Source organism: Odocoileus virginianus, chromosome 5 (assembly GCF_023699985.2).
Source record: "Odocoileus virginianus isolate 20LAN1187 ecotype Illinois chromosome 5, Ovbor_1.2, whole genome shotgun sequence".
NCBI classification, from domain to species: Eukaryota; Metazoa; Chordata; class Mammalia; order Artiodactyla; family Cervidae; genus Odocoileus; species Odocoileus virginianus.
The window spans coordinates 48,579,468-48,602,828 of record NC_069678.1 but is presented as its reverse complement, the minus strand read 5'-3'; the positions used below and the strand labels follow the sequence as shown (position 1 = coordinate 48,602,828).

General features: G+C 38.5%; 1 long non-coding RNA gene across 1 annotated transcript in view; it reads left to right on the top strand.

Moving 5' to 3' along the window:
* The window catches only part of LOC139035058 (uncharacterized), a 108,625-nt gene extending 92,522 nt beyond the window's left edge, over positions 1-16,103 (top strand). The window contains exons 2-3 of the long non-coding RNA XR_011487571.1: positions 11,234-11,330; positions 16,015-16,103. This is a non-coding gene — a long non-coding RNA (uncharacterized lncRNA). The remainder of the gene's footprint in view (positions 1-11,233; positions 11,331-16,014) is intronic.
* The last annotated feature ends 7,258 nt before the right edge of the window (positions 16,104-23,361 follow it).

Sequence of the window (23,361 nt, the reverse complement as noted above, 5' to 3'; positions counted from 1 at the left end):
ACCCCAAAGGGAGACCCCATGAACCAGTCACTTTCAATTCCCTCTTCCTCTTGGCTCCTGGAAAACACTTCTTTTCTCTTTGTCTTTATGGATTTACCTATTCAGGATATTCCATATAAATAGAATCATGCACTGTGAGGCCTTCTGGGTCTGGCTTCACTTAGCTTTCATGCAGCATAATGTTTTGCAGTTCATGCATGTTGAAGCATATATCAGTACTTCATTCCTTTTTATGGGTTGACTGTAGTTCATTGTATGGCTATCCCAGCTTCTCAGGTGGCTCATAATAAAGACTCTACTTGCAGTGTAGGGGACTCAGGAGACGAAGTCTGATCCTTGGATCTGGAAGATCCTTTGGAGGAGGAAATGGCAACCCACTCCAGTATTTTTGCCTGGAAAATACAATGGACTGAGGAGCCTGGAGGTCTACAGTCTGTGAGATCACAGAGTTGGACGTGATTGAGCATACAGGCATATGCACATGTATGGATATCTACATTTTGTTTATTCGTTAATCAGTTAATAGAAATTTGGATTGTTTCCATCTTTTGGCTACTGTGGATAGTGCTGCTATGAACATTTGTGTACAAAAGGTTGTGTTTGAGCATCTATTTTTAATTCTTGGGTATCGACCCAGGTTTGGATTTGTTGAGTCATATGGTAATTTCCATGTTTATTTTATTGACGAATCACCAATTGTTTTTCATAGCAGCTGCACCATTTTATATGCCTGCCAGCTATGTATGAGTGTTCCAATTTCTTCACCTCTCCCAACACTTGCTCTTTTTCCTTTATTTTATTATAGCTTGTCCTAGTTGGTGTGAAGTGGTATTTTGTGTGGTTTGAATTGCATTTCCCTAATGACTAATAGCATTGAGCATATTTTGATGTGCTTGTTGGTCACTTGCATATATTTTTTGGAGGAATGTCTCAAGTCCATTGTCTATATTTAATTGGGTTTCTCTTCTTGTTTGCAAGATGTAAGGGTTCTTTATACACTCTGGATACTTACCAAATATATGATCTGCACACATTTTCTTGTATTCTGAGGGTTGTTTTTTTTTCCCTTTCTTGGTTGTGTCTTTTGATGAACAAAGTTTTAAAATTTCGGTGAAGTCTAAGTTAGCAATTTTTCCTTTTTGCAGTGTCATATCTAAGAAACCATTGTCAAATTCAAGGTGATGATGTATTCCTTGTTGTTTTCTAAGATTTTTATAGTTTTAGCTCTCATGTTTTATCCATTTTGAGTTAGTTATTGTGTATGGTATGAGAAAAGTGTCCAGCTTCATTCTTTTGAATGTAGTTGTTGCAACACACCATTTGTTGAAAAGACTACCCTTTTCATAATAAAAAATCAACTCAAAGTGGATTAAAGACTTATTCACAGATGTGAATCTGTAACATTCTTAGAAGAAAACAAAGGGTTTGACACCAAGGGCACAGGCAAAACAAAAAAAGAAAAAATAGACAAGTGGGACTATAAACAAATACTACATAATTCCAATTATATGAGGTACCTAAAATAGTCAAACTCATAGAATGAGAGAGTAGAGTTGTTGTTGCCAGGGTCCCCCTTGCCCTGAATCCCCCTTATTCATATACTGTTATTTTGCTAGTATGGTATCTGTTTTGATTACTGAAGATTTGTAGTAAGTTTTGAAATTAGGGGATGATACTCTTTTAGTTTTTTGCTTTCTTTTACTGGATAAACTTGCCTTTCTTCAGATTCTGTCTTCCTTTCTTAGATTGTATGTGATGGACCCACAAAACTGCCCCTGTCTGTCTGAGAGGGCTGTTGGTGTAGGTATGTGGTGAGAAAGGAGGCCATTTGTGATATTACTTGCAGTTCTTCATGTTCCAAATCTTTGAGTTAAAATTAGATATGAGAACTTTATGTTTAAACATGCAACACACTACACATTTTGTATTCATGTATGTTTATTAAGCCATGATCCTATTTCTGTTAAGATGAATTTCTTAAAAAATAATGGCTGAATCATAATTAATATGCATAATCACTTGCATATTTAAAAGTGTGATAGGACTTCCAAAATACTGTTAGCAGTTTTTACTTGGATTAATGATACACCAGAGACTAACAACAAGGCCAGCAGTGATGTCTTGAAGCATTTTATATAGAGAACACAGAGTTACTGAGTGATGGAAAGAACAAGGTTGTCAGCAATGACGTAGCAGTCAATTTCACATATGGTGCTATTTTAACTCCCAAGTGATAATTGAAGCCATGCTTTGGTTCACGTCTCCTCTCTTCCCCTCCAGTTTCCTGGTGAAGAGTGACTTACCTGGAGTAGGTCTTTTTCTTCCGTTAAGTATTCTCATTATCTCTAAGCGGTCTTTCCTGGCACTTTTCCAAGTCTTACCCTGGAAAGAAGGATACCTGCTTCTTGTGGTACTTCCGTCCCCTGTCCAGTAGGCTTTAGAGATGTTTTGTTCCAGTAACTTGCTTACAGACTTGTCTGTAAGTAAGAACACAGGTTTGTGTATATTATTTTAATGCATTTCTAAAGAAAGGAAGATTTGACTTTCTCAGAAATGGATTTAGTTTAGAAATTTTGTGGTTTTTAAGGAGTGGAAAGGTAACTGAAGAAATAGCAGAAACATTAGTCAAGCGATAAGATAAAAAGATTATTTCTTAAGATAGAACTTAAGGAATATTCTCGAGCTCAAGTTCAAAAGACATCAAGATTTCTGGAAATTTGCTAGTGGGGTTGAAAATGGGTGGGACAGACTTCAGTGTAGTTTGAAGCAAACTTTAATAAAAATGAAGTAAGAGAAAATAGTTAAAAGTTTTTCTATTATTTCTAGTGATAGAAACCAGTCTTCTTTATTATTTGATGATATGTATATATATGTATCAAAATAGGCTCTATAACTTTATCTTTCTCCTTAATTTTCTCCTCAACTCACACACTAAAATATGATAGGAAAGACATGATAGTATGATATAAAAGACATGATAGTATGATATAAAATTTTTGTTAACAAACTGATAATATATAGTTACTGATTTACATTTTTCCAGAAAACTTTTTCATTCAAGCCACTCAATTCCCTGACTGCCTTGTCATAGCCCACCAACATTTCTAGTGCTGTATGTTAATGAATTGGTTGAAAATTGGTACAGTACTTCCGTGAACTTTAATGTAAAAGTCACAGTTGCTGAAAGTGGGTGCTGAGAGAGTTGAATCACAAGTTTCCCACCAGACTGACCACATTTGTAGCTGGGTGAGCATAGAGGCTACTGAGATAGGCACACCATTACTCATCATAGGCCTCTTACCCTTCTGTCTAGCTGATCACAGTTAAAAGGCACTAGAAGAAAAAGAAAACTTTTAACACTAAAATTCAACCCTAATGTAGAAGATAATTTTATTGGGATGTAAAGAGTTATTTAAGTAAGTAAAATTAAGGACAGTACCTCTTATATTTGCCAACTTTCATTAGAGTCATGGTCACATTAATTTCATTTGCCCAGCATGTTAGTCTTGATTGAGGCTGATGTATAACAATTTCTCTGAATTACTGAAACAAGCCACAGCTCCAGGCCTGCTGTTGTGTGAATTTAGGACACAGTCTTGTTAGTCTGGTCCCATCCCTGAGGCAGGAACGATCCCTCTGTCTGTGGTGTGTGACTCTCTGAAGTGCTCGAAGTTTGTGTTATATATTTCAGTGCTGAGGGCTAAGCCAGCTTAACACTGGCTCTCTTAACCTCTGGGGTAGTGTGGCTACACATCCCATGCTAATTTTCCTTAAGTGTTTTGGATTCCTTGTTGATGATGCTGTTTGGTGTCCTCATTAAATGGAAATTTCTCTTGACAGATGGATACAATTTTATTGGTGCTGACCCAATTTTTATCTTTTAAGAGCACTTCATAGGAAATGTGAAATTGGCAGCAAAGTTAAAGAACTAGCATTCAAATGACTAAGACTACTCAAAGCTGTTTAAGATAGTTCAAGCCCATGGAAAGAGGGAAGGAGGCTGTTCATTATTTGACAGATTAACGATTATCTGAATAATATTAAAGCTTCTGCTAGTGCTGATCCATTGGTTCAGACAGTACACATCGCCATGCAGATAACTAGTGTCTCATGTCCTTAAAAAAAAGTTTGTCAAATCTTCTTCCCGGGATCTTTTCTGAATATTTTGATTCCCACTTAATATTTTGATCCTTACCTATTCCTATACCCATAGCACCTACTGTACCTATTATTATACTCTTGCTCTGGAAAGGCAGGTTATTTTGTTGTTTTCTGGCTGTTTTGTGAATGTGTCTCATATCTCCAGTAAAGAATAGTGAATGCTTCTTGAAAGCAGCATTTTTACTTTGACATCTTACCATGCCTAATGTGGTACTAAACGTAAAGTAAGAAATAACCTGTTGAATTGATTCATACATTTGGACACATAGCAAAGTCTGTATCCTCACATGAAATTTTTGACAATACAAAACCTCTTCCAAACTTCAGTTTCTTTGAGGGAACATGGAAGAAAAGACACCTAAACAATAAGACCTCAGTGAATTTGGATTTTGTGAGATAGAATTCATTGATAACCCTGGATGATCTACTGAAAACCATTTTGTTGAACATCTCTTAAAAATGTGCTTATTAGATTTTCTGCCTTAATACTTGTAATACTACGTGTATAAGGGAATCTATTTTTGATCATTAAAATTATTTTTTAAAAATTCATTTAGTCCAATGCCCATGAAGAAACTGAGGCTCTCAGAAATTAAATTCTTATATATCCCATAATTTAAAGAAACTACGTATTGTTGAATGCTTATTAAGAAATTAAGAGGGATATTTTCATTCATTCATTTAACAAATATTTGTTGAGAATCTATTATAAGCCAGACATAATTCTAGGCCTTTTATATCTATTCCCTTGTAAAGCTACATCTTTGTTAAGGAGTGAAAGTGAAAGTCGCTCAGTCATGTCCAACACTTTGCGACCCCATGGACTGTAGTCCATGGAATTCTCCCAGGCAGAATACTGGAGTGGGTTGCCTTTACCTTCTCCAGGGGATCTTTCCAACCTAGGGATCAAACCCAGGTCTCCCGCATTGTCAAGGAGAACAGACCAATAAATGATACACACATTTAAGTAAATTATCTTATACATTAGGAGATGAGTCACAGAAAAAGACAAAAGTTAAGATGTAAGAGCATATTTGTATCTCTAGGGATGAGATACAGTGTTTAATAGGTGATTTGGTTTAGGTAATATTTGGTTATGGTTTCAGAATATGGGTTAAATATAATCATTCTTTCAGTAACTTAACAAATATTTACTGAGTACCTACTATATGTATTTTAAAAATTAAAAAAAAATTAACTAATTTTATTCTGACTGCACTGGATCTTCATTGCCACATGTGGGCTTTCTCTAGTTGTGGCGAGCGGGGCTACTCTCTATTTGAAGTGTGTGGGCTTCTCACTGTGGTGGCTTCTCGTTGCAGAACACGGGTTCTAGGTCTTGTGGGCTCAGCTGTTGGGGCCCCCCGGGCTCCAGAGCACAGACTCAATAGTGTGGGGCGTAGGCTTAGTTGCTCCACGGGATGTGGAATCTTTCCAGACCAGGGACTGAACCCTTGTCCCCTTCATTGGCAGGCGGATCCTCAACCACTGGATTGCCAGGGAAGTCTGAGTACCTACTGTATGTAGTCACTGTGTCTGGAGCTAGGGAAAAAGGACCAAAGTTTTTGGTGGAGCTTGCATTTTAATGAGAGACAGATGCTAAATAAACTCACAGGTACATATGTATTTACATACTGTGTTAAATGCTATGGAGGGAGATGACCAGAGGCGCCCTTTTTATGTCGGGTGTTGGGGAGAGCCAGGCTTTCTGAGACAGAAACACGAGCTTATAGGACATGGAAGGTGCAGCAGAACTTGAGCGGTGCCTAACAGAGCAGAATTCAGATGTGAAGGGTTGCTTTTTGTGCCTGTGGCATATTTGAGTGGTTAGCACTGAGGACAGCTTAAGTTGCAGGATAGAGAGTTTATTCATCTTCATGGTGCTTCCCTCTGTCTTCCTTCCACCCAGAGCTCCTACAGAGTCTGAGATGTGGAGGATCGTGTTCTCTTTGGCTTGGAGATCAGCCACAGAGGAGAACTGAACCATGTGGTATCTTTATGCCCTACCTAGTGGGAGCACAGCTTGTGAGGAGGCAGGTGAGGGCTGGGCTCACTCCCTACAGGGCTTTGGGCTGGTGCCTACTCTATGAACCTCAGCCTTCTCTTCAGAAGATAGAGGTGATAACAGAATGCCCAGTCACGAAGATAAAAGCTATCTTCTGCTGAATCTCCAGCAATTGACATGATGTTTGGTGCATGGTCGAGATGCTTAATAAATAGTCCTTAAATGAATAAATCTATCTGTGTAGCATGTTGAGGAGAGCAGTTGGGTTTATGTTTTATCTTCAAATTCAGCAAACTCAGTGCCTTCCTTTCTCAGCCTTAAGCAGCCATAATCGGAAATGGGTGGTTTGTCTGACCAGCTGTCTGGTTTTGTTTTGACCTATGGTGAGGTGTCATAAAAAAGGCAAAGAACTCTTTGTTTCTCTTTCCACTGCTATTAAAAGAACTTGAAAAATCTAAGTCCTTGGTCTTTAGGATCTTATAAAGAATCCAAGTGGCTTAACAGATGTGAGAAGCTCTGGAAAATTTTAAACACTTGGGTCAAATGGTGTGTTTGACTTTTTCCCTCAACACCCTGCTCAAGCTGCAACTGCCTTATGTACCACGAAGGGCCTGCCTTTTCTAGCTAGCAAAATCTATACCCCAAACATCCTCTAATCTCACTTTCTATAAGACTCAAAGTGAAAGAGTATTAGTCACTCAGCTGTGTCCGACTCTGCGACACCATGGACTGAAGTCCACGAGGCTCCTCTGTCCATGGAGTTGTCCAGGCTTGAATACTGGAGTGGGTAGTCATTCCCTTCCCCAGGGATCTTCCCAACTCAGGGATCAAACCCAGGTCTTCTGCATCACAGGCAGATTCTTTACCATCTGAGCCACCAGGGAAGCCCTTTATAAAAACTAAGGATCCTTATTTAAAGGCTCCTAGAGGGGTATGCATTTTTAAATTTCTCTTTTCTAATAGTCTTTGTTAGTCCATGTGAAGTTTGTGAAGGATGTAGAAAAGTGTAGCTGACTCTACCTGATCCAACTTTTGCTCATATAATTCATGAGAGCCATCCTATTGCAGCTTGGCATAGTTTTGTGTTACTGTCAGCCCATATTTATGTGATGCTTTAAAATAGAAAAGTGCTTTCCAGCCATTTATTATGGAAGCCTCTGTTATCAGTGACGAATAGTGCCAAGATACTGTTCATCACACACATCTGTCTGCTTTCTGGTCTCAGCTGAAACACTGGACTTTGCCAACACACTCTAAAAGGCGTTTTTAGGACAATGACTCTTTTTTTTGATAGTCATGGGATTTTCAAAGCTTTTGCTAAAGAATTGGTCCTTTTGGTATGCGTTTCTGTACGGGACAGGAAACGATGTGCAGGTGATACTGGAGGATTTGAGTAAGTCTAGATAGGAAAGTGATGGAGTCTCTTTTAAAGTCAAATATCTGATGAATTATGGAAGTTTCTAGAATTGAATGGTTATTTCCCAAGACAGCCCACTGTGACTCATCAGAATAGCAAAATATTTAAGCTTTGAAGTCAGATAAGCCTGGGTTCAAATTCTTGTTCTAGTCACTTACTAGATGACTAAGTGAGAAGGAAGCAGTCAAATTAATGACACTGGCCTTCTCACTTTGACCTTTGACAATCAATCTACTTAAGGCCCTAAGTCTGAATTTCCTCAGTTGTAAAAGAGAATGATGTTCCCTTCCATGAAGACTGATCCCGATGGGTATTAAATGGGGGAAAGCCCAGAACAGTGCCTGTTTGTAGTACTCATTGACTCAGTGCTTCCTCTGCTCCTCCTCTTTTTCTTCTCTTATAATCTCTGCTGTCTCACAAAGAAATCGCGATAGAAAAGGTAAAGGAGGTCAAATGGTTTAAAAAAAAAAAAAGGAATCTTCTGTCTGGAAAGCTTCCCAGACCCCCAACTTTCTTGCTTACAATGCATTTCTTCTTTCCTCTCCTCACTGAGGAGCCTGTCCTTTGTTCTCTGAGTTTCAGGGAGCCACTGAAAAGTTTTGAGGTTTGCTTGGGTTTTCACTTTCACAAGGATGCTCAAAAGGGGTTGTTGGCAAGTTGGTTGAGTTAGACTCATCATGGAGGACCCCAGCCTTACTTGACCCATGAGCACCCCATCCCCCCACCTCCCCCTGCTCCAGTGCTGATCCTCATGGACCCTGTTCTGTCCCTTCCCTTGCTAGAATGGCAGGCGCTAACTCACACTCATCATTCTCTCCCCAGTGTCCAGGATGGAACCTGGCACACTTTTGGTGCTCACTCAATGTACACATACATTTTTAAAAGGAATGTCAAATGCAACTGTTGCCGAAGTACAGGAAAGAGAAAATCAGGGTCTGGATGAGCTGGACCATGACAGTGGGAGGGTGGGTGGAGGGAGAGCAGGGTGGTGGGCAGACCCAGCAGCAGGTCAGTGGCTTCTGATTCCTCTGTGTTTTCTCGTTTGTAAAGTGAGGGTTTTAACGCCTACTCATGGAGATGTTGTGGAGATGAAACCAGAGTGTGGAGTGGAAGCCCAGTGCCAGTGTGATGGCTGGCTGCTGGCTGCCTGGCTTTCCAGTGTGATCAGTCTGTAGACTACTGGGAGCTGAGGAAAAAGGGAAAGTACAATTTGAAGGAGTTAAAGTTCTCTTTTCTACTTTCAGCGCCTCTTTCTGTGTCTAAGAGAGCAGCTGCTGTCCTAGGAGACCATGCCAATGAAATGCATGTTCTTTCTTCTCACAGGTCCCTGAATTCTCTGCCCTCATTTTTTCTAAAAGATGACAGATTTATACCAAAATCAATTCTGAAAAATTCCAAGTACTCTATGAATGAATAAAATGAACAAATGGTATTTAGTCTGAGCTCTGTCATTTATCATGACCTAGAACACCCTCCCTTCCTGAGCCTTAGTTTCAGTTCAGTTCAGTCACTCAGTTGTGCCTGACTCTTTGTGACCCCATGGATGGCAGCACACCAGAATTCCCTGTGCATCACCAACTTAGTTTCCTCTAAATGGGCATTAGGCTGTGTTCCGCACAGGTTTGCTTTAAGAATTCAGTTGGTTAATGCATGTGTGAGCACCTCCAAAATTCTAATGTGCAATAGGAATGTCCTTTTATCATCTTATATCATATCCCTCATAGAGTGTGCACAGAGGGGGTCGTTGGCTGAATGTTGAAAGGGTAAATGGTGTCTATTTGGTGTACTTATTGTTGAGTATCTTGTTAGACAAAGAATTTACAGGCCAACAGATACTTGTGGAGTGGTGGGTCCCAAAGAAGTGGGCAGTGTTACTGGCTTCAGTGGGCTGCCTTCTTTTGGTCAGTTTGACTTTCCTTGATTTTCACCAGTTTGGATCCTGGCACTAATCCTGCTGGAGGAGGCATCTTCCTTCTACTTCCCCATCCTGAATTGCGGAGCTGAGATTTAACAGCTGGGCCCATCTTTGTGCAGGCCCTATATCCTTATCCCCATTCAGCATCCCCACTGTACCAGGAAACACCAATTCATTTCCATACAGGGATATTCAAGAGATGGTACTCAAGTGACAGAGCAGTGAAAGCCAGCTGGAATAACACAGCAGCTGAGGTGTCTCAGATGGGGTGACAAGCATGACTCCATTGCTCCTGGAGGAAGTTGTGGGCTTCCTGAATTTCTGATGCCACATCAACACCTACTGATTTGAATGTCATTTGTTTATATCAAATTCTTCCTTTACAATGCAGATATCCTTGGAGGGTAAATTCTAATGGTCAGTCACCATTACAAATGGTCATTTGTATGCATACAAATATGAGGTTTTAGCTTAGCAACAGAATTTAAGGTAATTTGGCTGCAATATTTGCTACTGCATGGCTCACCAGGGTGAATTTGTCTGATCTGGCCAACTGTGTTCATATCCTTCTGCTCCTCATTTCTTTATTTGTACACATTATAGAGTCTGTGTTCAACATACTAGGTACTCAACCCTAAAGGGAATGACCTTTCAAATAAGAAAAATACCTTTCTTTGGCCTTGTGTATGAAGAGCTGTGTTCCCTTGTTAGAATTAATGAACACCCCAATATGAAAACAAATAAGAGTTGTTTATTAATTCTATTAATGGACAAGGGGACATTTTGCTAAGGCAGAAAGAAGGAACTATACTGGGACTGGCAGAAATGAATTCTGACAGCTCTGTGGACTGGTGAGACTGGTGAGGAGGGTGGAGTTGTAAAGAAATAGGACTCAAAGGGAGAGAGAGAAACTTGGAGAGAGTCTGGGATAGACTAGTGAAGACCAGGCATTCAGATAACTTCTCACAATTTGTTGTAATTAGTTGTGTAATAGATAACTGAATTGTTTATGACAGAGTGTAAGAAATATCATATTATTCTTTGTTAAAAGTCTAGTTTTCAGTTCCTTTTCCAAGGTTGGCAAGAGATAGAGTTTCAGACATTTTTTGAGATCTATCCTCCTCCTTTGGGTAGAATCAGGGCCCTAGTGTTATGCAGTACAGGACAAATGGGGAGGGATCGGGGGTTTGTTAAGGTCACCCCTGAGAGGCTCTGGTTCTTTCAAAGGCAGAGACTCCACTGCTTACCCACTTACTTGGTGCTATGCTGTCTTTGAAGCTAAGACATTATTGGTGACATCTTAGGCATTCTTGTATCTTCTTCCATCTAGTTTTGCCACAGCCAGGGTGTTGGGTATAAACTGCTGTAATCATCTCCATTATTCCCTCCATGGCCAACCCCCACTCTGAACTGTGGGTTTGGACCATTACCCCTTCTCTTCCAAGCATCACTTTCAGTGTCTATCACCCTGTCAGCTCACTTGGCTTGGTTTTTTTTGTGAACTTGACCTACACATTCAAATAAACATCAGTCAAGCTCCTTAGACAAAGAGCTACAAACTCTGGAGCAGAGAGACTTGCTCCTGTAAAAGGAAGATCAATGTAAGTTTTGTTGATGAATCCACAGGAATAAAATATATATGTGTATATATATGTATAAATTAAAAAATTAATCAATTTCTCACTAACTCATTTTTTAAAATTTGTTAATTGTACACCTTTCCTATTACTCTTAGGCCTGCTAAGATAGCAGCTGTGTCTCCAAAGCATACCATGTCTCTCTAGTACTGAGCATATGCCTCAATAAATATTTGTTTAAAGAAGAATAATCAGGTAAGCCTGCTTCAGAGGATCTTTTTGACTCAAAAAGATCCTCTGAAGCAGGCTTACTGACTCGGGGTTTGAACCTGCAACTTTGTGTCTCCTGATTTGGTAGGCAGATTCTTTACCACTGTGCCACCTGAGAGGAGGACTTTGACTGGGGTTATAAGGTCATAAAATAAAGAATCTTCTTAGGAAGTATTAAGGAGAATTAAAGTTCTATTGACTTCTAGAAGTTTAGAACCTAAAGTAACAAAGAAGGACCTCAGGACCTGGCCAGAATAAGAGAACTCTGCTTCTCCACAGACCGGGAAAGCTGAGATAAAGTGTGATCTATATATGGGGCAAAAGAATAACTCAGCTTTGAGGTTAAAGGAGGTTAAACACAGGCAAGACTGAAGATCAGGGTGCCGGAGCCTGCCGGCAAACGAACTGGTCGAGAACGCAATTACCAGAGTACCTAAGAAAAATAAGACTCAGAAAGACTTAGAAAGATGGGGTTGAGAGGGACAGAGTCAGCTTGCGTCTGACTCTGCCAACTTTATTGAAGAATACCACACCTATATATATGCTAACAGGAGTTACTAATAGAGCAAAGGTTTGCATATGTGCAGAGCTACAGGCACAGATGTTTTAAATTCCTCCACTTAAGGACAGTAAAGTATTACCCTAGCACCCAACATGACTGAAATCAATAGAACATTAACTGGATAGATAACAGGCTTCAATCATGACGAGTTTATCAGCACCAGGAAAACAGGTGAAAGATCGCTACAGCAATTTCCTTGAGGGAGGTGAGAAAGGCCAACCTGTGCTTTAATAAATCAGGGGTGGCGGGACAGAGAGGGACCTCTTGATCTCTCTCCGAGCCAAGAAGGAGCCTGAGCAGTCAGGCTGGCTCCCCGCATCAGGGAAAGGTTGAAAGACGAGCATACTCATTTCAAACATTTACTAAGCTGAGTGAGTTGTTTTCATGTGTACATCTGTTCTATGGCTCCTCTCTACAGAAAATTTGCCCTCTGTGTTCATTCACCATAGTAAAGTGAAGTACACTCCTAAGGCAGGTGTAGGACTACTGGAGAAGCCAGTCCTTGAAGCCCTTCATGATTAATTGTAACTTAAAAGTGACTATGATCACAAAAAATTACTATGAGAACTATTTGTCCTAAAGGAATTTGTTTTATTATTTGTTAAATAGCAAAAGAATGTGTGCATTAACATATTTCATCTGTTTACATAAAGATGTATTTTGTCAGTATTTACTATGTTCAAGGACTATAAAAGCTTTAAAAATATCATAAAAGCTTATGAGATGTCAGTTCTGCAGTCTAATATTGATGAAGGTGGCGATGGTGGTGTTGGTGTGTGTGATAAGAAGGAGGGATTAAACCAAGTGTAGAAAAAAAACCTGTAAAATAAGATTCTATGATATGTCCATATAAGTAGGATACACAATAAGCCATTCCCTAGAAGGAGAGATTGTATTTAACAGAGTGATCATGAACAATTTGATGGAGAAAGGGGCAATTATCTGAATATTGAATGATTTTAATTGTTGGAGGTAAGAGGGAAAGATTGAAGTCAAAAGAAGAGGGTGACAGGATGAGATGGTTAGACTGACTAGTTTAACTAGTTCATCACTGACTCAATGGACATGAATTAGAGCCAACTCTGGGGGTTAGTGAAGGACAGGGGATCCTCATGTGCTTCATGGGGTCACGAAGAGTTGGACATGACTTAGTAACAACAGCAACAACAACAGGGGAGAAGGCAGAAAGATATTTCAGATGGAAAAATAAAATGGCATTATCTCTAGAATAGCTTTATCTTCTTCCTGGTAATCAATTGAGTAAGCGTATTGACAGTGGTATGTGGTTGCCCCACTGTTATTGTTATCTTGTATTTATATATTGTGAATTTCAAAGCTTGGTTGGCATAATTTCTCTAGTATTATGAAGGCCTAGAAGTGGTTTGTGGTCTTTGGGTACGGCAAGATTTTCCAGAAAAAATAGTGGTGAGATTCTTAGATTTGGAAAGTACTAGCCATGCATTTTTCTCCGGTTTTGAGTGATTTCTTTTTGTTAACTGATTGATCTGGGAAGATGGTTGTTATTCTATTCCATGCTTTGGACTCTTCTATTTGAGCCTGATCCTGCAGAGGTCATATCTTAGGGTTTGTTATCCTTTTCTAGTAAAAAAAAAAAAAACAAAACACAAGATCTTGCATTATATATGTTAAGACCATGCCTTTAATTTTTTTTACCCCAAAGGAGCTGGGGGAAAGGTAGTTTCTTTTTTGAAATATATTGTGCCAGAAAATGGGAAGTTTTACACAAATACTTGAATACACAAATATTTAAAATATCTTTATGTACTTAAAGAACATAATAAAAATTTAAAAATAAGAAGTTATAACAAATATGATAAAGTAGTAGTATTTTTAATATATACAGAAATAGAAATTGTATATAGAAATTAATGATGAAAGTTCTGACAGCTCAACATAGTTAAAGGGAATGAATAGAAATAAACTTAAAAGAAGAAGCATGAAAGACCAATAAACATATGAAATAATCTTTGGTACAGCTAATAATCAAATAAATAAAAACTAGGACAAACATGAGGCTTCGTTTTCACTTATTAAATACACAAATATTAAAAAAGTGATAATATTCTAATATTCATGGAGAGAGCAGAAGAGGCAATTGCCTATATTTTTGAAAGACAACTTCCCTGGTGGCTCAGATGGTATGGAATCTGCCTGCAGTACAGAAGATCCGGGTTAGATCTCTGTGTCAGGAAGACCCCCTGGAGAAGGGGATGCAACCCACGCTAGTATTCTTGCCTGGAGAATCCCATGGACAGAGGAGTCTGGTGGGCGACAGTCCATGTGTTACAAAAAGTTGGAGATGACTGAGCAACTAACTTCTTTCTTTTGAAAGACAACTTAGTTATATGCATCATGTTTGGACCAGTTCTTTTTCCTTGGCCCACTTCTGGCTTCATGTTCTCCCTCTCTTGGAAATATATCCTAAGGAAAAAATATTTAAAGAACAAACAGTAGAGAAGAATAAAGTTTTATGCATGTTTACTGCAATGTTGTTTGACTTCAGATTCAGAAAAATCTGGATCATTTATATTTACAATGATAAATAGGGAAAACCCAATGGAAATACATTGAAATGTTAGCTCTAGTTATCTTTGATAGGATACTTTGAATAAATATTCTTTCTATATTTTATTTATTTTTAATTGAAGTATAGTTGATTTATAGTGTTGCATTAGTTTCAGGTATATAGCAAAGTCAGTTGTTCATACATATGTATTAATATATTCTCACATATGTATTCTTTTTCAGATTGTTTTCCTTTATAGGTTATTATAAAATATTGAGTATAGCTTCTGTGCTTCACAGTAGGTCCTTGGTGGCTATCTATTTTATACATAGTAGTATTTATATGTTAATCCCAAACTCCTAATTTGTCCCTCTTTCCCTTTCCTCTTTGGTAACCATTAGTTTCTTTTCTATGTCTGTGATTCTATTTCTGTTCTGTGTATAAGTTCATTTGTATCATTTTAAAAGTTTTATATTTTTCAATTTTCAGTTCTCTTAAAGAAAAAAATACATCATGTTATATTATCAGAGAAATTCAAGTGTATGAAAAGTGGTTTGTTGAGAAACTAATTTTCAGTTTTTTAATGGTAGGGTATCTGATTTTATTCATGTCTCATGCTGGAGTTCACAAAGAGTCATCCAAGATGGCAACACAGGAGGCTTCTGAGCTTCAGTCTTCCTGTTCACACAGGGAATGTACAGCTGCACACAGAGCGATTCCTTCTGAAGGGGAGCCAGAAACTAGCTGGGCAACTCCTGCATGTCTGACAACTGAGAAAATACTCACAGAGAAACATAGACAAGGCTGAGGCACACTCTTGCCATACGCCCACTGCCAGTGGGACACCATGCAATTGCGAGGGAACCCTCAACTCCAGGCTTCTCTCTGAGATTTGGACTTCACATTCAGAGCTCCAGTTTTTAAAATTCCTGCCAGAAAGGCAAACTCTCCAAACACCTCACTCTGAAAGCCAGTAGGGCTTGTGTCCTTGGGACCTATAAGACCAAAGTAAACAAAGAAGCAATTCCTAAGGGTGTGTGCTTAGTCAGAAGATAGACCATATTGCAGATTCCTCAAATTCCTGAGTTACATAATGCATTGTTTAGGAGTTGGTTGGAATAGTTTGGGTAGATGTTATGTTTATGATTTATCAGTGTAGATGATGGGAAGTCAGTTCATTGCACTCAGGGACCCCAAGTTCTCTTTCTGTGCCTGCTTGCATTTCACTCCTGTGACCCTAATGTAGACACTTTGTGTTCTCATATATAGCCTCCAGCCTCTTCCAGGTAGGGTACTATCCTTCCCAGGTATAGTATTTCTTAGAGGACCTCTAGACAGAAGGCGCTGGAACTTAACATGACAGAAAGAATTGCTACTGGTGAAATTTAGGGATTTATGGGTGTTAATGGACTGAATGTTTGTGTCCTTGCAGAATTTAAATGTTGAAGCTCTAATCCCCAGTGGGATGGTATTTGAAGGTGGGACCTCTGAGAAGTAATTAAGTTTAGATTAGGATTGTCATAATGGAATCAGTGGCCTTAAGAAGAAAAAGAAGGTGATCTTTCTCCCTTTGTGTGTAGGCACTCAGAAAAAACCATGCAAAGACATAACTAGAAGGCTGCCATCTCCAAGCCAGGAAGAAGGACCTCACTAGACACTGAATCTAAGGTATTTTGTTGTAGCAGCCTGACAGACTAAGACAGAAGGGAAGATGCATTTTGGCTATGGTCATTTTTGCTTTCCTTTTGTTTCTTGGGGATGTGTATGCTCTTTATTTGCTCTTATTTTCTTTTGTTTAACATGTCTCTTCCTGAATGTTGGAACTACTTGTAACCAACCAAAGTCCTCTTTCCCTGGCTTGTGTTTATATTTTTTGACTGATGTGTTGTTGTTTGTTCCAGCAGCAACTCTTGGACTTCTAAGCTCTATTGGTTTATAAATTATCTTTTTTTCCCAAGGCAATTGCCTTCTGGGGCAACCCATTTTAGTATTCAGTAAGTCTTGATTAATATAATTTCAAGTCTCTGCCACAAAATGGTTGTGTCCACACATGCAAATAAATTTGAATTCAGCAAATTTAGTTTCATTTTTCTATGTAAAGGTGAATCACTGATTTGATGGCATGTTCAAATTTTTGGTTGTTGGATTTTGTCCTTGTAGAAGTAACCTATCAGAGTCATTAGTTTATGTAAATATTTTATTGAAAGCTTTTAAAAGTTAAAAAAACTTTATTACAAATAAAATTTGCCTTGACATCTTATTTTACCTAATATTGCCAATAAATTTTAGAATTTTATCTGTAGTAAACTTCTTAACGTAGTCAGTTTTGTTTCATACATAAAGACCATTGTATGTTTTTTTGTCTTTGCACTTATTTGGACATATTGCCATGAAGTTATTAAAAAAATGATAAACTTGTACTGAACAACCCTTAGCTTGATTTATGTGAAATTACTATTAGGTTATTTTTTACTTATAAAAATGGCAACAATTATTACTAATAATTATTTCATAGGCTCACTGATTTTCTCTCTCTGAATTTAATGCTTTCATCACAATTTGGATATTAAAGCACTGTGCTCACTCATTTTTTGAAGTCCTTGGAGTCAGTAATGGGCTTCTGCCATTATCTGATTAATTGATTTTTCACATTTTTGTATTCACAGTATATACATATTGGTAAAAACATATTTATGGCTTTTGGAGGGTGGCTATTTTACTTTTCAAGAATGGATCTACCTGTTTTGCAAATTCAGGTCAGAATGAAATGTGCCAGTAATGATTTGAAACCCTAATTTTGCTAAAGATTGATAGTACTCACATTCCCTGTGTCCTTTGGGCAGGTCTTATGAATGATCTTACGTTCAGTCCAGTTCATGAGGATTTATTATGCTCCTATTGTATGCTGGAGAGTGAGTCAGATGTTAGGAATACAAAGATGACTAGGATATAAATATGTGAAAATACTGTCATGAATTGCAGCATTGAGGGTTAAATAAGGTTAAAGTACAATAGCAATGAATTAATTCAACAAATATTTATGATGGCCAGCCATAAGCCAGGCACCATGTTAGGCGCTGTGTATACAATGAGATAAACAAGACACACTCTTCCTGGCCTCCTGGAGCTAAGCACTTAAGAGATACATGTTTGGCAGTGCATAGAAGACCCTTTGCAGTCGTCTCCAATTTGTTTTGCTCACTGCTGCTAGAGTGAGTGCTCTGAAACAGAAATCCGATTATGTCATTCTCCTTGCTTAACAACCCTGAGTGACGTTCTTGTTGCCTAATGGAAAAAGGTCAAATTCCTTAGTATGGCTTTGCATGCTGATCCTAGATTAATTTTCCAGTTTCTGCTCCTTCTCATGTGTCTTAGGCTGTGGCCAAACAAGAATACTGCAGACCCTGAAACATATCATGTGCTTTCATGTGTCTCTGCCTTTGCTCACATGGTCCCTTTTGCCTAGAGGGTCCTACCCCCTCCTCCTCCCCCAACCACCTGCTCACACACATCCTCCACACTCGTTCTCTTGGCAAACTCCTGCTCATACATCACATCTTCAGTGACCTCCCAAGCATAACTTAGTGTGTTTCTGTAGCAATTTGTCTTCTTATCTAAACTACATAATTTATTATAGTTATTTTTTTCATGTCAGTCTCCTGGACTAGATGATAAGGTCTTTGAGGGTTCTAGGCTGGATGTATGTTTTAATACTAAAGCATCCTCCATCCTACTTCCTAGTCAATTGCTTTTGTTTCTCAAAATAACAACAAAACCATATGCCCCCTTTTCAAGAACTTTTAAGTACATAATCTCATTATAAACTTAGAACTACCTTGTGGAGCATTTAGGGCAAGTAGAATTGTATTTAATTCACAGTCAAGGGATCTGAAGCTAGGATCTGTGAAGTGCTTGTTTCAAAATAAAGTGCTGGAATTAGGACTGTTTACAGTCTTAGCCCTGTCCGTTCACATTCAATTTGCTACCTGTCTACACCAAAAATTTCATAGAGTTACTTCCCTTTTTATAAAATTGTAGCCATATCAGAAGTGGAACCCAAGCCATGGTTTCTATACTGGACTGAATAAATACTGACTGAACAAAATAGGATTCCTCTCTGAGTCCGTATTTGCAAGTAAACCAAAAGCATGGATAATCACAGCGGTGGGCTGTGCTGATCCTACCAGGTGGTGTTCTTGGTCTTGCTTTGACGGTAGCCGAGGGGTGCTGAGCACTCCTGGCCGTGGACTGCAGCTTCTGCTGTTGCTGTGGCTGTTTTTCTTGCCTTAACTCCAGGACTGTTGTCTGTCAGGGTCTCCTCTTCTACCACGGCTCTTGGAGCAGTATTGATGGCCCAGTTCTCAAAACTGGGGGATATTCTTTGCCAGGGCAGGAGATTTGGGGCCCACAGAAGGTAGCCAAGGACATGGATGGACCTCACGCCAGTGGAGCTCAGTCATCATTCTCTAGTAGTGATCACTGTAGGGCCGCATCTCAGTCTTTTGGCATCCTTTTACTTTGGAGTGAGTTTCCTATATTTTGGTGAGTATTTCCTACCGAGATTGGGGAAACTCTTTGTTAGGCTTAGTGTATTAATCTTGAACATCATACCACAGACCTCCTCATTATTTTTAAAGGAACTTTAGGGGTCTGATACATGTAGATTTTTCTTTTAAATTTATTTTAACCATCATTTATTGAGCACCAGTATGTCTCAGGCACTATACTAGATTGCAGAGTGTTTCATTTAATTTTCTTGAAATTGCAGGGTTATCCCCACTGGCCCTCTGTTACAAATGAGGGAACCTAGGATTGGAAAGCTCAGTAATTGGTCCAAGGGAACAAAACAGAGTTGGGATAGAAAGTCAGGTCTGTCTGATGCCACTGTCTTTTGCTTCCTGGTATGATTGCCACCAGGATCCATAGTCACTTCAGATTTTAGTGGACTTAACAAGCAAGAATGACATTATGCTGAAGCTACCATTTGAAGAAATTACTGGGGAATGGACTTTCCCGGTGGCTTAGATGGTAAAGAGTCTGCCTGCAGTGTGGGAGACCCGGGTTCAATCCCTGGGTCAGGAAGATCTCCTGCAGAAGGAAATGGCAACCCACTCCAGTATTCTTGCCTGGAAAATACAATGGATGGAGGATCCTGACAGGCTGCAGTCCATGGGGTCGCAAAGAGTCAGACACAACTGAGCGACTTCTTTCTTTCTACTAGGGTATGCCCTGGCTACCACTGTAAGTGCTAGTAGAATATATAAGATTTATAAGGCAGGATAAATGCCAACAGAAGACAGCTCCCTGTGTGTATTTAATTTTATTATCCCTCTTTAACTGCAAATGTAAGAGGAAGAAAGACTATTTTTTACAACTTAACTTTCTAAATGACTTAGACATTCTTGGGGGGCTTCTTATTTTCTCTACTCTCATGAGTCCTCTAAGGACTAACATGTTAATAATTAAGATTATTCTTTCCAGATGTTGGAGTTTTGATTGCAAGTAGAATATGAGTAGCTAAGTGGTGGCAGAGTTGGCGTTGCTTAGTGGAAAATGTTCAGACAACACTCAAAGATCTGCCAAGACTCTTGCGATGTTTTATTTGTATTGATACGTGTTTGGCTCTGTCAGCTTGGCTTGAGGTTCTGAGGCTGATTGGACTGACCAGACAAAAGAGCTCTGGGGGTGTCCCTCCCCATTCCACTCTGATTCCCAAGTCCTGAGAGATTAAAGATAGTAACAATTCTGCAGTTAGGTAAGAGATTGAACAAAATATATACCGTTGGTGAATCATGTTAAGTATCTTAAGAAATTGCTTAAATCAGGAAGTAAATGAAAAATCAGATCGGGAGGAAATTCAGAGTATTTAAATGAATGTTTGTCTCTAAAATTATCACTGTGTGATTTAAAAAAATGATAGATTCACTATGAAGTCATTTAATTTTATCTTCTGCCTTAAAAAAAGTACTTCAGGTCTTGTTCATTTTTGTACTTCATGGAGATTCCTTATTCCTTGTCTGTCCTAAGAAAATGTTTCTATTTATTTCAGGAATAACTGCTCAGCTTGCCTTTCCATCTCTCTCCTGATGGGAACTAACTTTTGAACCATCCGTGTTTGCCCTGAAGAGTTACCTTGTCAGTCTAGAAGCTGACATGAATCAGTGAACCTGGTGACAATTTTGACCATGACTATATCCCCAGTTTTAAGTAAAGGGTGTTTTGTATTTTTCATTTGTCACTCAACTTTGATCTGGTTTCCAAGGTTGCCTTAGTTTTCAACCATGAGATAGGAGAGCAGGTGTCATAAAGTGGTATGGATGTGTTTGGTTGATACCCAGAGAGGGAATTTCTATGTGAGATTCCTGCATTTTGTTCTTCAGTTTCTGTTATACAAGAGACAAAGTGGGAGAGAGAAAGGAACACTGTATGTGATCAGTCCAAACCTTAAACTGTCAAGGTGAAGCTTTTGTTATTCTAAAGTTACCTTTATTTATTTATTTTTTTTATATTGAGAAATTATTCTGTGTGACAAAATCAAACTGCAGAAAAAGTTTTTGGTGTATGGTTTTGTTGGAATAGTGGTTAGCAAATCCCAGACATCTTTTTGGAGTCTCTAGGAATTCTGGACTCAAGAAGAAAGAACAGTTTGAAAAACAAGTTTATGAATTCAATTTTATTAACAAAAGTCTTCCAGTAGAGGCAAATGGAAAGACTTTGGAGTCAGACAAGTCTACGTCTGAATCCTGGTTCTGCCACTTACTAACCTTGTAAACTGGGCCAGACGATTTCACTTCCGGAACCTTAATTTCCTTGTTTGTAAAACATCGAAATGAATGCATACCTTTCAGAATTATCATGAGGAAGAGATGTATGCAAATATAGATCAGAGAGGGTCTCCTAATAACTTAGAAATATTTTAAAATAGAATATGAAAGTTATCATACAGGTTTAATTTGTGCTACGAAGCATACTGTTCACACAAGGCAAAAGATTACTGTGCCACAGCCTAAAATGTGGATTTGACTCTTCCTCCTTGTTGCTATAGCTGTAAATAAGGATGTTAATGGCTGTCATTTATTGCATTCTATCTCTGTACTAGCTATTGTATAAACATTATATCATTTAATTTTCAGAACTGTCCTATGTGGTAGTTTATGTGATTCCAAACAAAAAGCTTAGCTGAAATAAAAATAAAAATGTAATTTACTTTGTCATTATACAGACAGGGCCACTGGCTTTTTATCAGTATAAGTTAGGCTAAATCACTGCTCTTCATAGACTTTAGAAATTGTGATTCTAGTCCAGTGGGAAAAACTCCAGGAAAAACTGAATTGTAAATAGAACCCAAATGTTTTATTTATTCATTTTTAAAGCAGAGATTTGTTTGAAAAGATAAATCCTAGAACCTACCCATCAACTTTGTTGGGACTATGAACTCTCTGAGCTGAACGGTGTCAGTGAGCTCTGTGAGGAAGCTGAAAGCTGCTTCCATCTGCTTGGTGCAGAGCATAGATGCTTGAACTAGGTGCATTAAGCACCTACTTAGTAGGTATTTCACACAGTAGGTGGGCTTCCCTTGTGGTTTAGCAGTAAAGAATCCACCTACAATGTAGAAGACACAGATTCGATCCCTGGGTCAGGAAGATCCCCTGGAGAAGGAAATAACAACCCACTCTAGTATTCTTTGCCTAGAAAATCCCATGGACGGAGGAGCCTGGAGGGCTATAGTCCACGGGATTGCAAGAGTCAGCCATGACTTCGTGACTAAACAGCAACAACAACGTAGTGGGTACCTACAATGCTTATTAAATGAAATTTTTAAAATAAACAAATTAATTTTTGGTATGGAAAAGTATACCTCCTTAAGATAATTTTTTCTCCATATGGGTAATTTTAAAGTTTTCCAAAACTTTTTTGTTTTTGGAGGGCAAACATATTATTTTGTTTAAAAAAAAAAACCCTTTTAAGTACTTATATTTTACAGTAATTTTGAGTCTTCCCACATGAAACATTCTATTTTGTCATTTTTCCCCTAATGATTTATTTATTTAATGTGAGGAAAACAAAATATAACAAATAAGGAAAATACTCACATGTACCATTGTGAAGTGGGTATAGGGAGTATAGCTTTTTAAATGGGAGGATAACTGCTTTACGGTGTTGTGTTGGTTCCTGCCACACAACGTGAATCAGCCATAAGAATACAAATGCCCCTCCCTCTTGAGCCTCCCTCCCATCTCCCCTCCATCTAGATACTGATTCTGTCATTTTTTTAAAATTTGAAAAATTTTTAATGTGTGAGAAAATGCATATGTAAGAAAATGTCATATTTAAATCTTAAATATATGAAATGCTATATTTTCTAAAACTATTATGAATAGCCAAATGAATAGAAATAATGAATTTAAAACATTTCAACGAGCTAAAATTTTAAATTGAAAAAAATCCAGTTTTATGTTTTCTATTAGTGTTTTCTGGACAGTAAAATAAAAAGGATAATAAAATAGCTAATATTACAGTATATAATATTCTAAACCTTGCAAAGTGCTTTGTATGCATTACATTTCTTAATCTTCATAACAACCCTGTCAAGCAAATATTGCTATCCTTCTCATTTTACAGATGAGAAAACTGAGGCATGAAAGTCAAATGACTGGCCCACATACCCAGCAAATGGCAGGAGCAGATTTACAGTACATCTCCTTGGCTCTCCATCTGCTTGTCTGTTGTGCTCAGAGCTCGGCCTGAGCTTGGTGGACACATCTGTAGAAACTGGTCCCCACAGAGCAGAGCTGAGGTCATTGAGCCCAACTAGCGAATAGCTTGATCCCCCTAAGGTATCAAAATTATTTGCTCTGGCCAAAAGATTATCCACATCCCTTCTCAAGAGAATCAGATGAGGGAACTCTGGGCTTAAAAGAAAGATG